Source organism: Maniola jurtina, chromosome 4, assembly GCF_905333055.1.
Source record: "Maniola jurtina chromosome 4, ilManJurt1.1, whole genome shotgun sequence".
Classification (NCBI taxonomy): Eukaryota; Metazoa; Arthropoda; class Insecta; order Lepidoptera; family Nymphalidae; genus Maniola; species Maniola jurtina.
In genome coordinates, this window is record NC_060032.1 from 646,265 (window position 1) to 669,031 (window position 22,767).

Here is a 22,767-nt window from a genome sequence, read left to right on the forward strand (position 1 = left end):
AGAGCCTTGTCTGTATGTTTTGAAATATTGTTTTATAGTCTACTAGCTGATGCCCACGACTTTGTTCGCGTGGATGTAGGTTTTCAAAAAATCCGTGGAATCTCTTTGAATTTCCGGGATAAAAAGTAGCCTCTATGCTAATCCAGGGTATAATCTATCTCCATTCTAAATTTCAGTCCAATCCGTCCAGTAGTTTTTACGTGAAGGAGTAACAAACATACACACACATACACACAATTTTTCCCGTTTATAATATTAGTGTGATAGTGTGACTAGCTTATTCCCACGACTTCGTCTGCGTGCACTACACAAATTCCAAACCCCTATTTGACCCCTTTAGGTTTTCAAAAGTCTTTTCTTAGCTGATGCCTACGTCATAATAGCTATCTGAATGCCCAGCCCAATCTGTCCAGTAGTTTGAGCTGTGCGTTAATAGATCGTTTAACCAGCTTTTCCTTTTATATGTATAACAGGCTGCATCTGTACCTTTTCGATTTTGCGAAAAGTCGTTTATGTGGATGGGCCGTAAAATAATACCAGATAAATAGACATGCTTTTTTTGTATTTGTAGGCTACTTTTTATCCCGGAAAATCAAAGAGTTCTCCGGGATTTCTAAAAACCTAAATCCACGCGGATGAATTCACAGGCATCATCTCGTAATTATATATTGTAACACAGGCCCACTGTACGGTTGCTAAACTGTGCTTTCGAAGTGCACAGTCACGACAGCAAGGATTTATGTGGGACATTTATAATTGCGGCCAAGGAGAGCGCCCTTAAGGAAGGAAGTGACTCACTCTATCCTTACAGAGTTACACAGAAACTATAGGTTCTTGAATGCATGTTATACGAGTACAGTCTGCGAAGTGGTGATATCCTAGTGTAAGGTTATTTTTAAAAAATTGATTTGAGTTGTCAGAAATAATATAAAATTATTAATTTACCTAATGCAGGTAGTTTGATAAAATCGATATTTGGCTCATTCGATGTCATACAATCTGTTGCTAGGAGGCCAACAAGATTGAACTTGCATAAATACGGGTGTTTCGAAGGTTTTAGTTTAGTCTCCTTCTGAGATTCGGAGCGATATCGCATATTTTCGGTATTTGGATTGTGAACTGAATAATTAGATGTTGTGATAGCAATCACGCTCTAATTAAATTATTTATTTTGGCATTAGTTTGTTTAGATTAAAACTCTCGGATAACCTTACACATTAAACTTGTGTTTTTTTGTGTTGGTTTTGGAGAGGACATTCTAATAATTCGATAAAAATATTAAAATAATACCTGCTTTTCTGAGTGACGCCAATACTAGTGATTAAAACGATGACCTTCTTTCTAGGGGTCTGGTGTTCAGTCCCGGTTATGGACCTTTTTTTCAAGACACCTACCTAGTTTTTCCTTTCACCAAAGGTTGCCTGGTGGAGGTTGTTATGAGCAATAAGGCCGTTTTTGCATACAGTTTTTAGTTTTTTTTGTTTTGTCTTGGTTATTTCATGTTTTGTGTGCAATAAAGTTTTCTATTTATCTGTCTTTTTGAAATGAGTGTGCTTTAAGAAATGAAAGTATATCACTTGCTTTAAGGGAGAAAACATGGTGAGGAAACCTGCATGCCTGTGACTTTGCCATAATCTTCTCAAAGGTGTATGAAGTCTGCCAATTTATACGTGACCAATATTGTCGACTATGTCCGAAACCCTTGTCATACTGTTAGGTAACCCGTGCTCAATAGTGGGCCAGCATGATTAAAAAACAGGCAGATGATTAAAACAACTGGATGTTACTGTGAATCACATAATATGTGTCTGTCTCTTATCATTTCATATTAAACTGAACAATGTGACCCCGGTCGCATTCCGCAGAGTTGCACTATGCTTACCACTTCTATCACCTATGCTGAATTCTGCGGTTTCAAGTTTCAACAGAAAGTGTATACCTACTTCACGCATCTCACGTAATGCAGATAAAAAAACTGGGCACTATTGTGAATCAGCGGTAGACCGTATAATAAATGTGTCTCCCTGTCATTTCATATTATACTGTTCTTACCTACAATGCGGTCCTTTCGCAAAGTTGAACTATGCTTACCACTTCTATTAGGTACGTATGCTGAATTCTGCGGTTTCAAGTTTCAACAGAAAGTGTATACGCCATGCATCTCACGTTTAGGTAATGCACTTTATGAGAACATCACGGGCGCAATTCCGTTGCAACCGAGTTCTCGAGCAAATGTGTGTTTATGTTTAGCTTCAAGTTTCATTACTTTAAACTACGGCTTCATTATTGTTTAAGACCTACCTGAATTTTTAAAATGTTTAAAGGATGCTTGAAGAATGAAGGTTTTTCTTTTAGAACCCATAACATTATTTATTTGTTGGTTTTTAACCCCCGACCCAAAAAGAGGGGTGTTACAAGTTTGACGTGTGTATCTGTACATCTGTCTGTGGCGTCGTAGCTCCTAAACTAATGAACCGATTTTAATTTAGTTTTTTTGTTTGAAAGGTGGCTTGATCGAGAGTGTTCTTAGCTATAATCCAAGAAAATCGGTATTGCCGTTTGAAAGATAATATCAGCTCTTTTCTAGTTATTACAGTAACCTTCACTTGTCGGGGTGTTATAAATTTTTAATTTACACTTGTTCCTTTAACACTGCAATAAAGCTACGGATTGACGTGATTTTTTTGCATGGATATATACCTATATGTAATATGTATATATAGTTAAAAACCTGGAGAGTGAAATAGGCCACTTACCCACTTTAAGTTACTCCGAAAAATTAAGCATTTTCCGCGGGGTTTAAAACTTTAATTTACGCGGACGAAATTACGGACATCACATTTTTAGGGTTCCGTACCTCAAAAGGAAAAACGGAACCTTATAGAATCACATCGTTGCCTGCCTTGACAGACAGAGAGACAACAAAGTGATCCTATAAGGGTTCCGTTTATCCTTTTGAGGTACGGAACCCTAAAAAATAATTAATGTAGTAATAAAGTCTAAAATAGAGCGCACTTTCTTAGAAGACGCCTATTTACTCCTAACTTGAAGGTACTTATATTAAAAGTGAGGGCATAACTGATCCCGGCAGGGTGATCTAACAATTTCACCCGCTGTTCCCGACAGGTAAAAGTCACCCTGTTCAAAGCCTACGGCCAGGCGCTCTACACCTCCCAGCTCTGGTACACTTACTCCAAAGCAACTTTTGACGCACTTCGAGTGCAATACAATAATGCATTCCGAGCTCTGCTGGGGCTGCCATGGAGGTGTAGCGCGTCAGGTATGTTTGCGATGCACAGCGTTGACGATTTCTACGCTATAATGCGTAAGGCCAGGGCGAGGTTCTTATCCCGACTGAATTACACTCAAAACATAATATTACAAACTCTAAAATGTTATCATCATAATAACCCAAAATTTTTTCACATCTGATAATTTTATTTTATTTTTTGGTACAATAATATACAAAACTTTTACTATAATTATTATTTTAATTACTTTAATTATTTTAATTTTAAATTTTAATTATCACATTTTAATATTACTTTTAATTTAAGTAATTTAATTTGTATAATATTATGGACACAATTATTATGGTTTGAAATAAAATATTTATTTATTATAATAAAATAAATATAATATCATGTGAAAAGGAAAAAGCCTCGTAAGTTGTTCCCACTTCACGGTAGAGTGCGTCCACTGCTGTGTGCTAACACAACATTCTCTAATGCCTCTCCTCCACCGCTCTCCACACTCCAGCTCGAGTGCTGACAAATACGGATATAGGGCATTATAGGGCCGCGTGAAATGGCACAGCAGCCTTATTGCAGCAAAGCCAAAAGGAAGGGTTATGATTTTAGCAGTCTATGTAATGTACCTATGTATTTTTTTTCTCTTTCGTCTGGCTTTACAAAGATTAGCCAATGTCAAGTTTGTAGTTATTTGTAATAAGTTAGGGAAACTATACAAGTATGGGCCCCGTCTGTGCCGGCGCTCGCCGACACACGCACGGCACCCCCTTAGAGTGCTTTCCAGTCAGTTTTAACAAAACAAAAACACTCCAAAAAGGCAGAGCACGCCCGCCAGCTAACACCAACACAGACGAAGTCTGTGTCTATGTATGTATGTAGGTTTGTATTCAGGTATGTGTGTGTCACCGTAGCGCCTAAACTACTGAGCCGATTTTGATGAAAGGGTGACATGCGAGAGTGTGTTTATTAGTTAGCATCGGAGCGATGTGATTTTTTGGCTTAATACCTGAAGAGTGAAATAGGTAGGTTACCTACTTTTACTTCGGAAAGAAAAAGATTTTTCACAAGTGTAAATTAAAAATTTATAACACCCCCGACAAGTGAAGGTTACAGTAGCTAGAAAAGAGCTGATAACTTTCAAACGGCTGAACCGATTTTCTTGAATTATAGCTAGGAACACTCTCGATCAAGCCACCTTTCAAACAAAAAAAAAACTAAATTAAAATCGATTTATTAGTTTAGGACCTACGATGCCACAGACAGATACACAGATACACAGACACAGAGATACACAGATACACACGTCAAACTTATAACACCCCTCTTTTTGGGTCGGGGGTTAAAAAAGTCACTCCACGCGGATGAAGTCGCAGGCATTATTAAGGCATCTACGATTATACTGTAAAGTAAACTAATGATAAATAAATAAACAAACAAAGGCACTTTGGGTATATACCTACCTATTACCTACCTACTATAAGTATTTCGAAATCGAAGTGAATTTTCCGTTTGCGTCAACAAGCCCGTTTGTTATAGCAAGTTTTGTGTTCTAAAGTTCAGCAGAAATACAGAATACAACAGAATAGTTCTCAATCTGCTGCCAGCAGCAATGTCGCTCGCAGAACCGCGGGGTTCCCTCGCGTCCGCTTACACAATGTTCTAATTATAAACCCGGGTAAGGAAACCTTACACTGAAGCTTTAGCAGCGAATACTTCTCAATAGAATAGAATAGAATAGAATACAATATATTTTTATTCAAATAAACTTTTACAAGTGCTTTTGAATCATCAAAATAATTAACCATTGGTTCGGAATGCCGTTCCTACCGAGAAGAACCAGCAAAAAACTCGGCGGTTGCTCTTCTCAAATGTTCAATTTACAAAACTATGCCATACTAATTAATACAAGCAATTGTAGCCCCGCGCATTGCTGGAGCGAGTCAAATCTTTTTTATCATTTACATAATCATCGTAGGTATACTGTGCTTTTCTTAGAAGCATAGTTTTAATAGATTTTTTTAAACTTGTGTAAAGGCAAGTTCAAAATCGATTGCAAAATTTTGCTATAAAAGATTACACCCATTCCCACAAATGATTTTTGGACCTTCCTGAGGCGGAGCGTAGGAGCAAAGATTAAAATAAGATTATTCGCTTCGCTTGCAGTATGTTGCTGCCGGGAAAACTATTTCTGTGATTTTAATTAACGGTTATATCCGCCATGTCATTTTTCAAAGAAGGGTTATGGCGGTCGACGATGCATAGTTTTATCGACTACTTACTCTGTGAAAATGACGGGATTAATAGTGATTTTGCCGACGATAACAAGATCGTAAAGTTTGAAACTAATCCGTATATATCCATGCCTACTTGTTTATTTATATATCATAAACTAGCTGACGCCCGCGACTTTATCCGCGTGGATTTAGGTTTTTCAAAATCCCGTAGGAACTCTTCGATTTCCGGGATAAAAAGTAGCCTATAATATGTTAATCCAGGGTATAATCTATCTCCATTCCGAAATTCAGCCAAATCCGTTCAATAGTTTTTGCGTGAAAGAGACCAAACATACACACATACATACACACAAACTGTCGACTTCACAATATTAGTGTGAAGTGTGGTGATGAGAGAGTGTGTCTGTCTGTTCGTCTCTCTGTCTAGCATACAGAGAGACTTTTCACGGCCCAACTGTTTAACCGATTTTGATGAAATTGGCTACAGAGTTAGCTTTCATTCCTAGGATGGACGGACGAACGGACGGACGAACGGACAGCGGTGACTTATTAATAGGATCCCTTTGGCAACCATCGGGCACGGAACCTTAAAAAAGACAAAATAAAAAGTACCTAAAGATTCCAAATGAACCATATTTTAAAAATAAACTTTTACATAACTTAGCTTCATAAAATTTTTGTTGTAAAGAAGGTTCGCGAATTACGTGTAAGTATCGTAAATAATTTCATAGTTTAGCTCAAATGTCGGCAAGTTTTGCGAAAGTCGGCGCCGAACGGCGAACTTGATCGCTGAATTTTAATGTGGAAGCTTCCCAAGATTTTAACGTGTCCCCCTTTTGTGCTTTTTGAATAAAAAGTCGTCTTATAATCCAAGAGATGGTGGTAAGAGTTTCAAAGTCAAAAGACGCCTTCCTAGTCTGCTTCCAGCTGGAAACAGGTCTCTAGTAATCATTAAAAAAACCGGCCAAGTGCGAGTCGGACTCGCACACGAAGGGTTCAGTACAAAAAAAAAATTTTGTGATGTAAGCACAAATTCACGTTTTATCTTTAGCGTTCCGTACCTCAAAAGGAATAATGGAACCCTTACCTATAGGATCACTTTGTTGTCTATCTGTCTGTCTGCCTGTCTGTCCGTCTGTCCATCTGTCTGTGCGTCCATCTGTCCGTCTACCCGTCTGTTGTGTCTGTATCTGTGAAGAAAATTTACAAGGTACTTCCCGTTGACCTAGAATCATGAAATTTAACAGTTAGGTGGGTCTTGCTAATCTAAATCTATGAAGAAGTTTCTAGTAATTTACCTTTAATATCGTATTGTATCGGATGTTAAATAAAGAAAACGTTATCTCTTACACTATCACTAGGTTAGCATTCAACTTAAGCATAAGAAAATGTCCTGTTTTTTCACAAGCAACAACATCCATTGCCGCTATTCAATAAAGCTTTCATCAGGTTTGTGAACTAAAAAAGCAATGTAAGCTCACGCCATCGAATATCGTAAAGGAAGTTAATAAAAAATTGCATAGTACGAGAGCCGATATGCAAAAACGTCGACGACAAAACGCTTGAATAAATTTTGAATCCATAATTTACTCCCAAGAAATGTAGAAGAGGACTGCTCAAAGGTACGATTGGAAGTATGAGAGCTTTTCAATTTAAGTTTTCAGTATTACGAACGTGCAGTTTTCTATTTGAATGAAAACAGAGATTTAATATGTTTAACAAGTATTTTTTATCACACCTATGGATTAACATAATTATATTTATAATATTATAATATAATTATAAGTAGCTGACTTAGTTTTATGTTAGACAATCGTCAATCAGGAGTCCTTTAGTAAGTTATTAAATTTTGGTATATTTTTCAAAATATTATTTAGTCCTAATAGGCACCGGATAACTAGATGTTTTGTAAAAAGTTCCTAATTAATGATTTTAGCTTTCTTAATTACAAATAAGTAATTTAGCGAGAAAAAGAGAAAGGGATTTGAACTTTCAGCAAACATTATATCGTACTTACAAAATTTCAAGCATTACCATTTCAACACAAACTGCTATGTCTGAGAAAGTTAGGTAGAAAGTTTTATAATGAATAAAGTAATGGTTTTTTTTAAATCGTAATGTAATAATTATATTAATATCATGAATATTTGGCTGAGTTTGTCGTGGGCTTCTGCTCACACCAGGGTACATTTGAAACTCTCAGGCATACGGAATATTTAATTGCTTAAAAATCTTAAAACACAGACGAAAAGTTGAGAGATGAGGAAAACGAGGTGCGTGTTCGGGCTTGAACCCTGAACCGGCTAAATAGGAGACCAACGCGGTCTTAACCACTAAGCTATCAGAGCTTTTTTGGGTTCCGTACTCGAAAAGTGCCAACGGTACCTTATAAGCATCGATGTATATGGATTAGCCTTTCCCATATAATTCCGTCCGCAAAAATTCGCTTGAATCTTACGTCATCGTCATTGACAAAGTCAATAGACTTTTGCAAATTCTATTGACTTTTTGAGCGCGTTTTTAATCTTCGAAGGGCCTATCCATATACATCGATGCCTATAAGCTATTAAGCCTCCGCTGTCCGTCCGTCCATCTGTCTGTCAGTGGGCTGTATCTCCTGAACTGTAATTGTTGAAATTTTCACAGAATGTATATTTCTATTGCTGCTGTAACAGCATATTGAAATATTAAAAATGATGCCATGAAAAAAATAGTGTTATTTCTTGGACGATGGTATAGAACCCTTTATATGACTGAGTCTGACTCGCACTTGGCTCATTTTTTCCAGTATCGCTTGTTTCGTTTCTTCTAGACTATTTGATAAAACAGCTGAATAAAGTAAATGCCCTCTTTCGTTAGATATTAGCATGTTAATTTTATACACTCACTCCCGGCTTTCATCAAGGTTGCATCTGCTAAGCCTCTTACGTACTTAAGTAACTTTCAGAATTTGAAAATAACTCAACATACTTAATCTTTACCGTCAGCAGGTAATTCTCTATTTCATGTTAAAATTAATACACAATTTACTTTATAAACTTTACGCTTAAAAATTTTGAAAATCGGAGAGGGGGTGGAATTTCCAAAAATCCTGAAACATGCACTTCTTCATTCTCGCCTGAAAGCCCAAATACTAATTTGCATACATTAAACATGAAAAATATAAATATAGATTTTCATACTAATTTTCATCCCCTATTAAACTTCTTTATTGGAATTTTTAAAAGTCCTGAAACTCATAATTCGTTCATTTTTAACCAAAAGCCCGAAAACTAATCTTGATAGATATAAATTGAAAAATGACGGACTTTCAAACAAATATTCATCCTCTACTTAACCCCCTTTGGGGTAGAATTTTCAGAAATCCTTTCTTAGTGGGCGCCTACGTCTTAAAAAAAACCTACTGTCAAAATTTCAAGTTTCTACCCACAGTGGATTAGACTTTGCGTTTCTTTTTAACCGATTTCAAAAAAGGGGGAGGTTCTTAATTCATCGGAATCTTTTTTATATAAATTGTCCTAGGTTTGCAGCTAAATCTGAGTCATTAAACAAAAAGAGAGTATAGTCTTTCGAGACCGTTAACTGATAATATTGGTTTAAGCATTCAGTAGTTGCAAAGTTTTAAGCTGCTTACAACCTCTGCAAACTAACAAACGAAACGCAAGCCACTTGAATAAGGCACCTCGAAGACTTGGCTATCACGGATAATCACATCATCCAGCCAAACGTTAAATTAAAACTTAAAATTGTTTCTGTAATCCGAATTCAATTACAATCCGGGTATCTTTAAAACAAGAGTAAATAGGCACCTTCTAGGTAAACGCGTCCCATCTTAGACCACATCATCACTTTCCATCAGATGTGATTGTGGTCAAGTGCTTGCCTATAGTGAATAAAAAATTTTTTTTTTCCAACTGACTTTATGGCTCTGGGTTCTAGCCCTTTTGAGCCTCTACCAAATGTGTGAATCTACGTTTGATAAACCTTTGATCCAGTTATCCACCTTCATTATGTAACATCTACTGCAACGAATGTTCATCAAGATAAATCCACAGAGTCCATTTATTTTGTGGACCTAGGATTAATATAGTTGAGTTCCTGTGAGCCTTCCTACTCTATCATCAGACCATGGTCACAGTCGCTAAGCCAACGCATGGATACCAAATAATTATAACATTACTTACTCGTACTTAGTAGTTCGCAGATGTCCTGATATGGTGGAAAGCAGGATTAGGTACAGTTTTTTACTTCATTTCAGAGTTTCATTTTATCGTAGTTTTATGTTGTTGAAGTTACATAGTGTAACAAATGTTGACACTGTTATATTAGAATGAAAATTATTATGAAAATCACACTTTACACTATCACACTTCACACTATAATATTATAAAGGCGAAAGTTTGTGTGTATGTCTGTATGAGTGCGTATGTTTGTTACTCTTTCACGCAAAAACTACTGAACGGATTTGGCTGTCTGGAATGGAGATAGATAATATCCAGGATTAGCTCATAGGCTACCTTTTATCCCGGAAACTCAAAGGTTCGAAAAACCTAAATCCACGTGGACGCGGACTTATACAGCGACCAGTTGGTCATTTATGTTTTGGCTGCATAGTCCGCGAGTGCCCTTAGTACAGACCATGGCCGAAATCCTAAGCTTATGCTTGTTGACTTAACTTGTGTATTTGCCCAAACTTGCCAAACTTTGCAACCGCAAATGCGAGTAACTTGTCCAAGTTATGCCCTTTGAAAATGTTTACGCAAGCGAGCAAACTTGGTGCTAAGTATAATGTCGCTATTCTCGTGTCTTGTTTAATCTAGATGTTTTAATTTGTATCTTATTTCAACTGCTGTTAGCTTTGTAGTTTGTTTTAATTACTAGTTGATACCCACAACTTCATTCGCGTGGATATGCTTAAAAATCCTGCGGGAACCATGGATTTTTACGAGTAAAAAGTAAGCTATGCGTAAATCTATCCCATCCCAAACACCCGAATCCGTTCAGTAGTTTTTGCGTGAAAGAGCAATGTACACACACAAACACACGCACATACATACAAATACACACACACACACACACACAAGCAAACTTTCGCCTTTATTATATTAGTGTGTAAGCTTTCTATTATTTCGCTAACAAAATTCCTATACAAAGAGAGTTTCTAAACAAAGAAAATTGTATGAAGAATTCGTGTTCAGGAATTTATAGCACGAATAAATTGTTAGTAAATAAATATAGTAAATAAGCATTTATATCGGAACCGAATAAATATTGCTATTATACGGAAGCCCGTAAATTGTTATATGCACATTATGGTACATGTACGGGTTATAGTGTATGTCATGATACGCCAAGGTAGGTCTCAAGATACAAGTGATAGCGATTATGTTCAGTGACCATCATTATCATCGCAACCCATCGCTGTCACTATTGAACATGTTTCTCCTCTCATAATAGATGAGGAGCAATTATATTATATTAGCTGAAGTCCGTGACTTCGTCCGCGTGATTCAGCTTTTTAAAAACCCCGTGGGAACTCTTTGATTTTCTGTAGCTCACTTTCTTCTTTCTTTCTTGTAGCACACATAGGATCGATGGAATTTTTAGCACTTTATTTGTAATGGTAAACCCCAGCTCTCCACCAATATTTCGCTCTGTGGGAATTCTGTTATTTCAAATGTCTATATTGACCGGGCTAATGTCACTCTCTGTCTTGAAAACCGGTCGTTCTAGTTTGTTTACTTTATCGCTTGTCCCCAACACCGCTTCAGCCAGGCCGGTCAAATTCTTGAATAGCAGTATCTATGCTCGGAAGCAATCGTTTGGCGGCGAGCCAGCTTCCTAGTTCCCTTCACCAGAATAACTCCGCCGCTTATTCCTACTTTAATGCCGAGACAATTGGTTCCGTGTTATCTTGTTGTCCTTTTTCTTTGGCCGTCACTGGGTCCACGCAGATTATGTATTGGCAAAGTTTAGGCAATAGCAATTTTTTTAATACAAGGTTTAAGCTTGTGCTAGGAGTGGGTTCGACAATAGTGCAACGGGTGGGGTTTGAACCACCGACCTTTCGGTTTTCAGTCCGCTCCTATAACCATTGAGCTATTGAGGCTTCTAATATGTCGATGTTTTACATAGAAATCTCAGGTAGCATATTATGAAAAATCATGTGAAAAGCTTTTCATAATAATAATACGTGCTACCCTCATTAGCATGTAAAAATCACGAAAAAACACAATTTGAAAATGCACTTTTTGTTTAAGTTTCATGCGCGTACGTTTAAAATGCTATAGAGCGCGCAAGCGAGACCGCTTCACATCGCAGCATCTTAGAAAAATGAGAACATTTAGTTAAATAATTTATGCAGCTAACAATTGTTTTACATACCTTTTGTGTACACACCTATTACTTATATTAATTAATATTATATTTGCTTTAAGCCTAAATGATTATTGGACTAAAAGCAGTAGTGCCATCCGTGGATGATAAATCAAAAATAAACTAGTCGAAAACATATTAGGTACATACATATTATACATAGTAATATAGAATTCATTAATATTTATTTTTATGCTTCTTTTACCTAAACTACGAGAACAAGAGTTAATAATACAAAGCCAAACATTTCTGAGTATTCCATGAAATATTTTCTCTTGCTCTGAGCGTAAAATTGTTGGAACAAAACACTGGGAGCTAATATTAAAAGTTAGTAATGATTTCAAGTTTATATTTCCCTTTGTTTGTTTCAGGTTGCTTTTGAAAGTTTATTTTTAACTTTACTTCTCATTTCGGATAAACTAACTAGTAGGTAGGTACCTACCATAGCATTGCAAGGCTTCGCCTGGTAAGAGGTGGCTAGTTACCACCCTACCGGCAAAGCCGTGCCGTCAAATGATTTAGCGTTCCGGTACGATGCCGTGCAGAAACCAAAGGGTCATTATGGGTTTAATAAAACCTGCCATACTCCTTCCATCTTAGACTGCATCATCACTTACCTCCAGGTGAAATTGCAGCCAATAGCTAACTTGTATCTGTATTTAAAAAGTCCATTCAAGAAAGCTCAAGTCTTCTTGAGAAAATGGTTCGTCAGCAATTTCAAGACTTCAAGACAGCGGAAAATAAAGCGTTGTCCGCAGCGTGCGCGGTACTGACACGCGATTAGGCGACTCAGCGCACAGTACCCAACCGCTCTAACAATTGTTAGTGACATAATACAAGCTCTGGGGAATAGAAACTTTAAGTACTTATAGAGGAACTACCAAAGCGACGAAAATAGTTAACTGTGACAGCTGTATCCACTTATCAAACACTAAAAGATGCCTGCGACTTCGTCTGAGTTTAGCTTTTTCAAAAATTCCTACTTCTCTTGGGATTTTTGTGCGAGTGCGAGTCAGACTCGCGCACCGAACTCGAAGGTTCGTACTCGGGTATTTTCAAAGACGAAAATTTGGGTTAAATCAAAAACTATAACGCATAAAAATAAATAAAAATCTGTTTTAGAATGTACAGGTACGGCCCTTTCATAAGCCCACTTCGTATATTTATCGTACTTTGAAAATTGAAAATACTGATTCTACTTTGTTCATCATGCACATTTTAATTTTTTTATTGATATAACCACAAATTCACGGTTTACGGATTTTTCCTTTACTTGTGCTATAAGACCTCCCTACCTGCTAAATTTCACAATTCTTGGTCAACGGGACTTCCCGTTGACGGACGGACGGACAGACAGACAGACAACAAAGTGATCCTATAAGGGTTCCGTTTTTCCTTTTGAGGTACGGAACCCTAAAACAATGAATTCTTATTCAATTGTAAGGAGGTCAGTGTAACATGTTGTTTGCTACAAGTTTACCCCGTTGTGTAAATGTTTCCGCAACTTACTTAACTCCAAGTTTCGCGTTACTGCGGTTTCATCTGGAGAAATTTTCATAAAGTTTATTTATGGATGCTTTAATTATCTTTTGACGACCTCCCTGGCAAAGTGGAGAGAGTCGAGTTTGAGATTAACAAAAAATCTAATCTTGTTCAAAGCATAACTAGATATTATGGGCCGGGGCACACATTATGGCGGAGCGCAGCGCAGACCATTTTTACAGTCAAATAATAACGACACTGTCCTCATTGAAATAGCTAAAATCAATTGTGCATCCGTGCGGATACTCGCGCATCCGCGCGCAGTCCCGCGCGTGCTCACGCATTCTCTGGTACAAATTCGCGTAATGTGTCACGCGATTAAAAAACTTCATGGGCATGCTCTGCGCTGCGCTCTGCCATATTATGTGCGCCGGCCCTTATTTGTATGAACCAACTGAAAAAATGAAATAAATAAACTTAATAGATTTGATGCCATAGATTTAAGACTTTCATTCATTCATCATGTTCAGCCCATCGCCAGCTGACTACTGAGTACAGGTTTCCTTTCAGAATGCTGAGGTCCCAGCCAGCCCAATCCACACTTGCCTAGCGGGGTGGACACTGGTGATTTTTGACATGGGTTTGTTACCCATAGAAAGAAGAAGAGGCCTGAAGAGTGGCGTAGGCTACTTTTATCCTGGAAAATTAAAGAGTCCCCATGGGACTTTTAAAAGCCTAAATATACGCGGACAAAATGAAGGCATCAACAAGTTTAAAAAAAAAACATACCTACTCTTTTAACGTTTAAACTATAGTTAGTGATTTCCATTATAAGATTTACCTATTCAGTGATCATAAGTATAGGTATTATAAGTATAGGACCCCGGATGGGTACGAAACTAGGCGGGCTTACATCGACTAAATATGTGAGTATGGCCGTAACAACCTATACACACGTACTTTGCCTACTTACATAAATAATGCAAGCCAGGAAGTCCGAATGGGGCAATAAAACGACGTAAATATAACTCTAAAACAAGAGCTGGCTGTACCTAGCTAGAATCACTTGGAAAGTTTTCATCGCTGCGACTTTTCTACCAAAAGCATGTTTCCACTTTCCCAGGCCGAGATTTTATCCACGCACATGCAAACTGTGGAATCAACTCTCTTCACTGGTGTTCCCAATAGATTACAACATAGGGCTATTCAAAGATCGGACCAACATGGGAACAACAAATTCCTGAAAGGCTACCAGCCCTTTGGCGGCTCTGGTGCTGCAAATGTTCATGGGCGGCGGTAATCACTTACCATCAGGTTATAACCCGTGTGTTGATATTAGACGAGAATGAGACGTACACTAAAGTTGAACTCAGATTCTACCTCCCAGAAATCACACAACTTGAACTGAAACAGTACATTAATTTGATTGCTAACGTATCGATATACCTACATAGCTACCTTTATCAAATTGGGATAATATACATAGATATAAACCTGGACGTCAACTTGAAATGGAAACTGGCCCAGTTTTATGTCCTTGAAAAAGGTGTAAAGAATGCATTTTCGTAACAAACGCGGATGTAAAATTCTGAACCAGTCTTGTTTATTGAGCAATTCGTCTCCTGTGACATGTAAATAAGAGAAAATAAATTTTATTTTAGAACCACTCTTCTATAATAAAATACGACATGGCATGAGAAAATATTTTCATCGTTAGAAATAGAACTAACAAAAACCTAAAAAACTATTAAATATGTAGTTTTAAAATTACAGGGGCTCAAAGATTTGTATATGAATTTTTAAACCGCGTAACTTTGAAACCGAATATTTTAACGGAAATCTGGAAAACCACAGGCATAGATATTAGTTCCAGGAACGTTTCTACAAAATTCCATTGAGTATGATTGGTTAGTATTCAAATGAGAGACGAACTACGTTTGTATGGAGCGAGTGACGGAGAGACCCCTCTATAAAATACATTCTTGGTTTTGGCCCATTTAAGTATTCTTGGTTTACATTTTTTTTAATCCGATCATAAATTAGCTCTTGTCTGCGATCACACCTGGTGGTAGGTGATGATGTAGTTTACTAAGTAGTAAGTAGCTATACCTACCGTAAGATACAGCAAAGAGTCAGTCCGTGAGTTATTTTTTACTAGAGTTTATTTCATTTAGGTTTTTAAAGATCCCATGAGAACTGTTTGATTTTCCGGGATAAAAAGTTATCTAAGTCAATTACAGGGACGCAAGCTACCTCGGTAAGAAATTTCATACAAATCAGTTAAGCGAATGGGTTTTTGGGAATCCCGTGGGAACTTTTTGATTTTCCGGGATAAAAAGTAGCCTATTCCGTTCTTGGAATATAAGCTAACCCTGTACCAAATTTCTTCAGGATCGGTTAAACTGTTGGGCCGTGAAAAGGTAGCAGACAGACAGACAGACAGACACACTTTCGCATTTATAATATTAGTATGGATTTATTTAGACTGAGATGTTTTAGACTAGGTACGTTATACATGAATTTACCAGCCATACCTTATCGTTTTCAACGTGAACAATATACGAACTAGAACTTTAATATTCATTCAAGCAAGACTGTACGTACTGTTTGTCTGTTCATACAGTAACCTCAATGCTGCGAATACAAGTAACTATTGTTGCATCCTCGTTATAGTTTCCTTTCTCTCCCTACTTTAGAAATGCGTCTATTTTGTATGCAAAAAATTAAATTTCAGAATAGAGATAATACTATTTTCTTATTTTTGCATTTCCTTTCAATGTTATTATCCATACTAATATTATAAATGCGAAAGTGTGTCTGTCTGTCTGCTACCTTTTCACGGCCCAACAGTGTAACCGATTTTGACGAAAGGTACAGTGTTAGCTTATATCCCGGGGACGGACATAGGCTACTTTACATCCCGGAAAATCAAAGAGTTCCCGCGGGATTCCTAAAGACCAACCCACTTAACTGATTTGTATGAAAGTTACCGAAGTAGCTTGCGTCCCTGTTATCGAAATAGGTAATTTTTTATCCCGGAAAATCAAACAATTTCCACGGGATCTATAAAAATCTAAATCCACGCGGATAAAGTCGCGGGCACCCTCTAGTTCACTATATGATACCTACTCGCTATTTGATCTGCGTGGATTTAGGTTTTTGAAAATTCCGTGCGAACTTTTTGATTTGAATAAAAAGCCTATGTCCGTCACTTCGTCAAAATCAGATAAACGGATGGGAAGCTTCGGCCGTGGCTTGTTACCACCCTACCGGCAAGGCCGTGCTATCGAGCGATCCGGTACGATACCGTGTAGAAAGCAAAGTGGTATGGACTGACATGTTTAATTAAAAACCCCAGGTTAGCTCGCTTCCATCTTAGACATCATCACTTACCGCTAGGTGAGATTGCAGTCAAGGGCTAACTTGTATCTGAATAAAAAAAATATCTGTTTTGGTTGTCGTTTTCGGACGTATTAGTCAACAACATCGGATCAATAATCCAGTTGCTGCGGCAATAGAAAAGAAAATGAAATCACAGAATCAAATCAAATAAAAACCGTATACGAGATAGCTCGTAGTTGTACCTAGTTCTAAATTCTAATATTGTAGAAGTTTTCATTTCGCAGCAATCTGCCTCACAAATCGGATCAGGCTGCGAAGAGACGATGAAAGTTAGACTTTTAACTAAACGGATTACCTAGATAATCAGACTGCATAATATGTCCTAGATTTAGTTCCAAAATGTATCCTTTAATAATATAATTGGCTATACCTGAGGTTTTTAGTCGGTAGGAGACATAACCACTGTACGAGGAGTTCCTCACACACGTGAGGAAAATCCGTCATGGATACCACCAGCCACGGGGAAGCAGAGTGGTTATGTCGGACTCCTACCGACTAAAAACCTCACGAAGTTCCACCCTACCGCTGACGACGGAGCACAAGGGACCGACAACACCTCGTTACTCCGCCAGCGGTTGTCCGCCTCAGCAGACCCACCACTGGGACACTACGTGCCCCCATACACCGTTAGATGCATGCCGGAACCACAGCACACCAACCAACCCGAGGAACCATACTGTGATCGACGCGGACGGACCGCCCCGTGCCCATCATACACAGGTCCTCTCGAGGCCCTGAAACGTTTGCAGACAGACAGAGACACACATTTTCGCATTTTTAATATTAGATAAGTATGGATTAGTATACCATGGAAGTATGGATATAGAAGAATTACTTTTACGTAAGTACCTACTACAAAATATACCCGCGGAACTTTTTCAAAATGGTTCAAATTATTATCCTTTGTTCAAAAGTTTAGTAGATAAAGGATATTAAAGCTTCCAATCAAACTTTAGACTTGCGATCGGTATCAGTTCTAATTTATGGGACAAATTGCCCATAAAAATCTTAGTACTTTGCAGTAAAATGACCGCGTAAAACGTTACTTTAACAGTTAGCTCTATTAATGATTTAGGGTCTTCCAAAACTTTTTATGGTTTCATAAGAAAATGTACAAGAGCAATTTGTTAAATTTGTATTTTTTTTTTATTTCACGTAATATAATTTTACAGTTAATAGGTATTAAACTTATAATTATTACAAGTCTCAAAAATTGACCACTAATGATCCAAAAAATAGGTATTATTTTTGGAATTTTCGGTTATCTAAATAATATTTTAAAAGCTGACTGATTGAATGACTGACTGTTTGATTTATTAACTGACAGCTCAAACTACTGGACGGATCGGGCTGAAAGGCATGCAGATAGTTATTATGACGTAGACATCTGCTAAGAAAGAATTTTTGAAAATTCAAATTCATTTGGTAAATATAGTTTTATAATACATGTTTAATAAATATAAACTTCAATATGTCTAAACCCTTCACATAATCCAAAAACAATTACTAACTTAAAACAAAAAAAAATGTTAAAAAAGGCTTTCGCTCATAATTTATGCGAGAGCAACTTGAAAAGGACACTTGGAACCTCTTCAAGTCTTTATAAGTTTCTGTTTGAATTTCTAACTTCTTCAGAGAGTTTTTGGAGCTCCGTATTTCAAAAGGAAAAAAAGAACCCTTATAGAAACCCTTATACGTGAGTATAGCCGGTATATTCTATGCTTATAGCCAAACACTTCGTTGTTCACGTGTCTATATGAATACTTGAAAAGAGCAACCACCGAGTTTCTTGCTGGTTCTTCTCGGTAGGAACGGCATTCCGAACCAGTGGTAGATTATTTTGACGATTCAAAAGCACTTGTAAAATTTTGAATTTGAATTTGAATTTATCAAGACCCTTTTTCTCAGAATCGTGTGCATTTATTGAGTTGTAGTTAATATAATATAGGGTAGGTACCTACTCTTCGTTCGCCTAGAATCATGATACTTGGCAAGAATCATGGTCTCATAGCATCAGTAAAGGAAAAAAATGTTATTTTGGTGCTATATCGCATTAAAAATATTTTTTTGCGATTGCAAACTTATATTTACAGTTGGAGACATTTTAAAATAATTACAATATTATTTTCCCAATGTACGGAAACCTCGGGGCGCGAATCCGATTTGCACTTGGCCGCTTTTTTCTCATGTTGTTAAAAGGTTCAATAAAAATAAGAACTTCTAAATTGAATCGTTATTGAATTTCAGGGACGCTCAACTGTTCATTTATTTTCGTTCACAAGGGATACTTCTAAATATAATAATATACACTACCAATAGGCCAATACCAAGGCTTAGTAGTTCAGACCTTCGACTCCTATCCAGGAGGTTCGCGGTTCAATCCCGGGACCTCTTACTTTTCGTATGTTACCTGGGTGTATTTTAAGCAAGTATCGCTTGTTTTGAATGGTGAAGGAAAACATCGTGAGGAAACCCGAATACCTGAGAGTTCTCCATTATGTTCTCAAAGGCGTGTGAAGTTTGACAAACTGCATTAATTGGTCAGCATATCGGAATAAGTCTATTCTCGTGTAAAATTTTTATTTGGTGAAATAAAATTTGGTTATCTGAGAGTATCTTACGAATTTATCCTAGGTATAATATTTATTCCATGTTAATGAAATTGGGCGTTAATCTTCTTATTACTATGGAACTAATCGTCGGCGGTGGGACGAGTGCCTTAGTCTGTTACAGCTCCGCGAGCAAGCCGGGGGATGCAGTGGAAATAGTCACGATTTTCCGCACTTACTTGGCAGTTGCGGAAACATGATTTAGTACTTCGGACTAAAGTTAATTAACAGCTTAGCTAGGCGGGAACAAAGGCAGTATAACAGAAGAACTGGGGCATAATTTTCAACTAATGCGCTACAATACATTTATTCCTATGCACGACATCTAAGTTACTGTGTATTCATTTATCTTTAACTAGCTGATGCCCGCGACTTCGTTCGCGTGGATGTAGTTTTTTAAAAATCCCGTGGAAACTCTTTGATTTTCCGGGATAAAAAGTAGCCTATGTGCTAATCCAGAGTATAATCTATCTCCATTCTAAATTTCAGCCCAATCCGTCCAGTAGTTTTTGCGTGAAGGAGTAACAAACATACACACACACACACACACACACACACACACACACACACATACAAACTTTCGCCTTTATAATATTAGTGTGATAATATGATAATATACCTAGTGACTATAAACGGTTAACTTTTATCGATTCTTCTATCCATTTAAAAAACTGAGTGACAATGGAATAGACTGTCTGTGAACTATCGACTCAACCTGCCACTGGGGTTAGAAACTTGACTTGAAATTTTGACGGTAGAGGGACACATTTCATATCGTAGGCACTAACTAAAGGATTTTTGGATACCTAGGGAGATAATTAAATGAAAATCCATGATTTTCCAAATTTGGAAATTGGGGTCAAAAGGTTCTAAAGTGGTGACCTCGCACCAGAAAGTGCAACGTTGGCAGACTCCCCACTAGGTGGTCAGAGAAGTCGAAGAAATTCGATTCAGACTACGTAGACCGTGGCGTGTAGAAGTCCCTAGAAGAGATCGAAGTCCAGTAGTGGACGTTTTATTATTTAATAATGATGATGATAATCATAGAGGAAACGATACTAATTTCCTGTATGTCGATTGCGCGTATCACTTACTTATTTCTTAACTAGCTGATGCCCGCGACTTCGTTCGCATGGATGTAGGTTTTTTAAAATTCCCGTGGAAACTCTTTGATTTTCCGGGATAAAAAGTAGCCTATGTGTTAATCCAGGGTATAATCTATCTCCATTCTAAATTTCAGCCCAATCCGTTAAGTAGTTTTTACGTGAAGGAGTAACAAACATACACACACACACACACATACAAACTTTCTCCTTTATAATATTAAGTGTGATAAAAATAATATTTTGTTCTACCAGGACTATTATTATTGTAACGCTTGTGTATCCTTGCATGATCATACTACATTAAACAGGCTCTGTAGGCTTTGGACCTAATAATAACGACCTTCGACCCTCTCTTGGTAACAAAATATTGCGAGTTATCACAAGCGACCCTTATTTGAATCATTTTCATATTATTGTTTGCCCTTTGTGGATCCATAAGCTTAATAGAAGTACCTAGAAAGATTTTTATTCATATTTAAACCCTTACTCGAAGTGATTTGAATCGTCAGTGAATCCACCACGTCAATTGGTTCGGACTGCTTGTACTACCAAGATTAACGAATGATCATAATCATCAGAGTCAACCGATAGTCCACATATTATGTCCACAGCTGGGAATAGGTTTCTTGTAGGAACTTCAACAAAGAACGGATTGTTATACTTCACCTTTGAGAATTTTGTGGAGAACTCTCAGTCATGCAGATTTTCCTTCATTAAAGCATGCTATATTTAATTGCTTAGAAAGGCAACTACAAGCAATCAAAATATCACTTGCTTTAATGGTAAAGGAAAACATCGTGAGGAAACCTGTATGCTTGAGAGTCAAGGACACGTGAAGTCTGCCAATCCGTAGCATGACAAACTATGGCTTAAACCCATTTTGAGAGGAGACCCATGCTCTGTAGTGAGCCGGCGATGGGTTGATCATGATGGTCAACTCTCTGAACAAGAGGCAGATATCTTACCCTATGCAGTGATAGCCCCGATGTAAGACCTCGGCCTTCTATTCTTAAGGTCGGGGGTTCGATCCCGGGTACTTACAGAGCTTTGGACCCGTGCTCAGTAGTTGGTGATGATGATCTTAACCACTGTCATCGCAAGTCACTATCATGGAACCTAGCTAGTAACTAACTGTGGTGTAGCTAGATGTCGACATCTTATTAATATCATGGATAAAAAAAAAACTGCACCATATTTTCTCTTTCTTAGGGATTGCAGCAACGATATTGCTCCCTTGTACTACTGGTAAAACAATTGTTCATTTCAAAAATACGCTAGAAATATTATTTTTATGAAGAAAAAGAGATCGAAACTGTTACTCAGTGAATTTTTCACGTTTTTATTTGTCAAAGGCAGGGCGATGATTAAAGATGGCGTGTTCCCTAAAAGAATATCATATTTCTGTCGAGTCTATTATAATAAGAAATACGAAATTCAAATAATCCTTGATACAAAATTTGGAGGAGTTATATTATGACACCACCAAGTTGCTTTTTAACCCCCGACCCAAAAAGAGGGGTGTTATAAGTTTGACGTGTGTATCTGTGTATCTGTCTGTGGCATCGTAGCGCCTAAACGAATGAACCGATTTTAATTTACTTTTTTTTGTTTGAAAGGTGGCTTGATCGAGAGTGTTCTTAGCTATAATCCAAAAAAATTGGTTCAGCCGTTTAAAAGTTATCAGTTATTTTCTAGTTTTCTTGTAGAAAAGAAGGTTAGATAACCCTTAGGTTCATAATATTCAAGTGTCAATTGACAAATGTCAAGCTGTCAAGATGGACGTTGCCTAGATATACATAATTATTTATTTGAAAATGATTTGTCGGGGGTGTTGAAAATTTTTAATTTACACTTGTTTACACAGTTTTCCACTGGTGTGAGAATCGAGTCAAGTCAAGAGTGAATAGGCATCTTCTAGACAAACGTGCATCATCACTTCTGATTGCAGTCAAGCGCTAGGCTATAAGAAAAATTAAAACTAGATCTCTTGTAGTGAACATGGCCGTAGTCAGGCGGTCATAATAATTATGTCATAAAACATAATTATTCTAGGTCAACGGTAAGTAACCTATAGGTTTTGATGGCCTTGTCGAGTCTTGGCAGACTCACAGACAGACAACGAAGTGATCCTATAAGGTTTTCTTTTTTTCTCTGGAGATACAGAACGCTAAAAATGTGTTGGAAGCCAGAGCCAAAAAAAGTGAACGCACCTTGTCTACGACAACCTTGTCTATTGTGTCAAATGTCATCTTAAAAATTGTATTTTTTCATAGTGAATACACTCCAAGTTTATTATTAATCTAAAGTC

General features: G+C 37.3%; 1 long non-coding RNA gene across 1 annotated transcript; it reads right to left on the reverse strand.

The window, feature by feature from the left end:
* Positions 1-462: 462 nt before the first annotated feature.
* On the reverse strand, positions 463-18,160 carry LOC123864523. The gene is made up of 3 exons (XR_006795807.1): positions 18,034-18,160; positions 7,041-7,046; positions 463-474 (listed from the first exon to the last, which is right to left on the reverse strand). It is a non-coding gene; the product is annotated as an uncharacterized LOC123864523 (long non-coding RNA).
* Between the last annotated feature and the right edge of the window lie 4,607 nt (positions 18,161-22,767).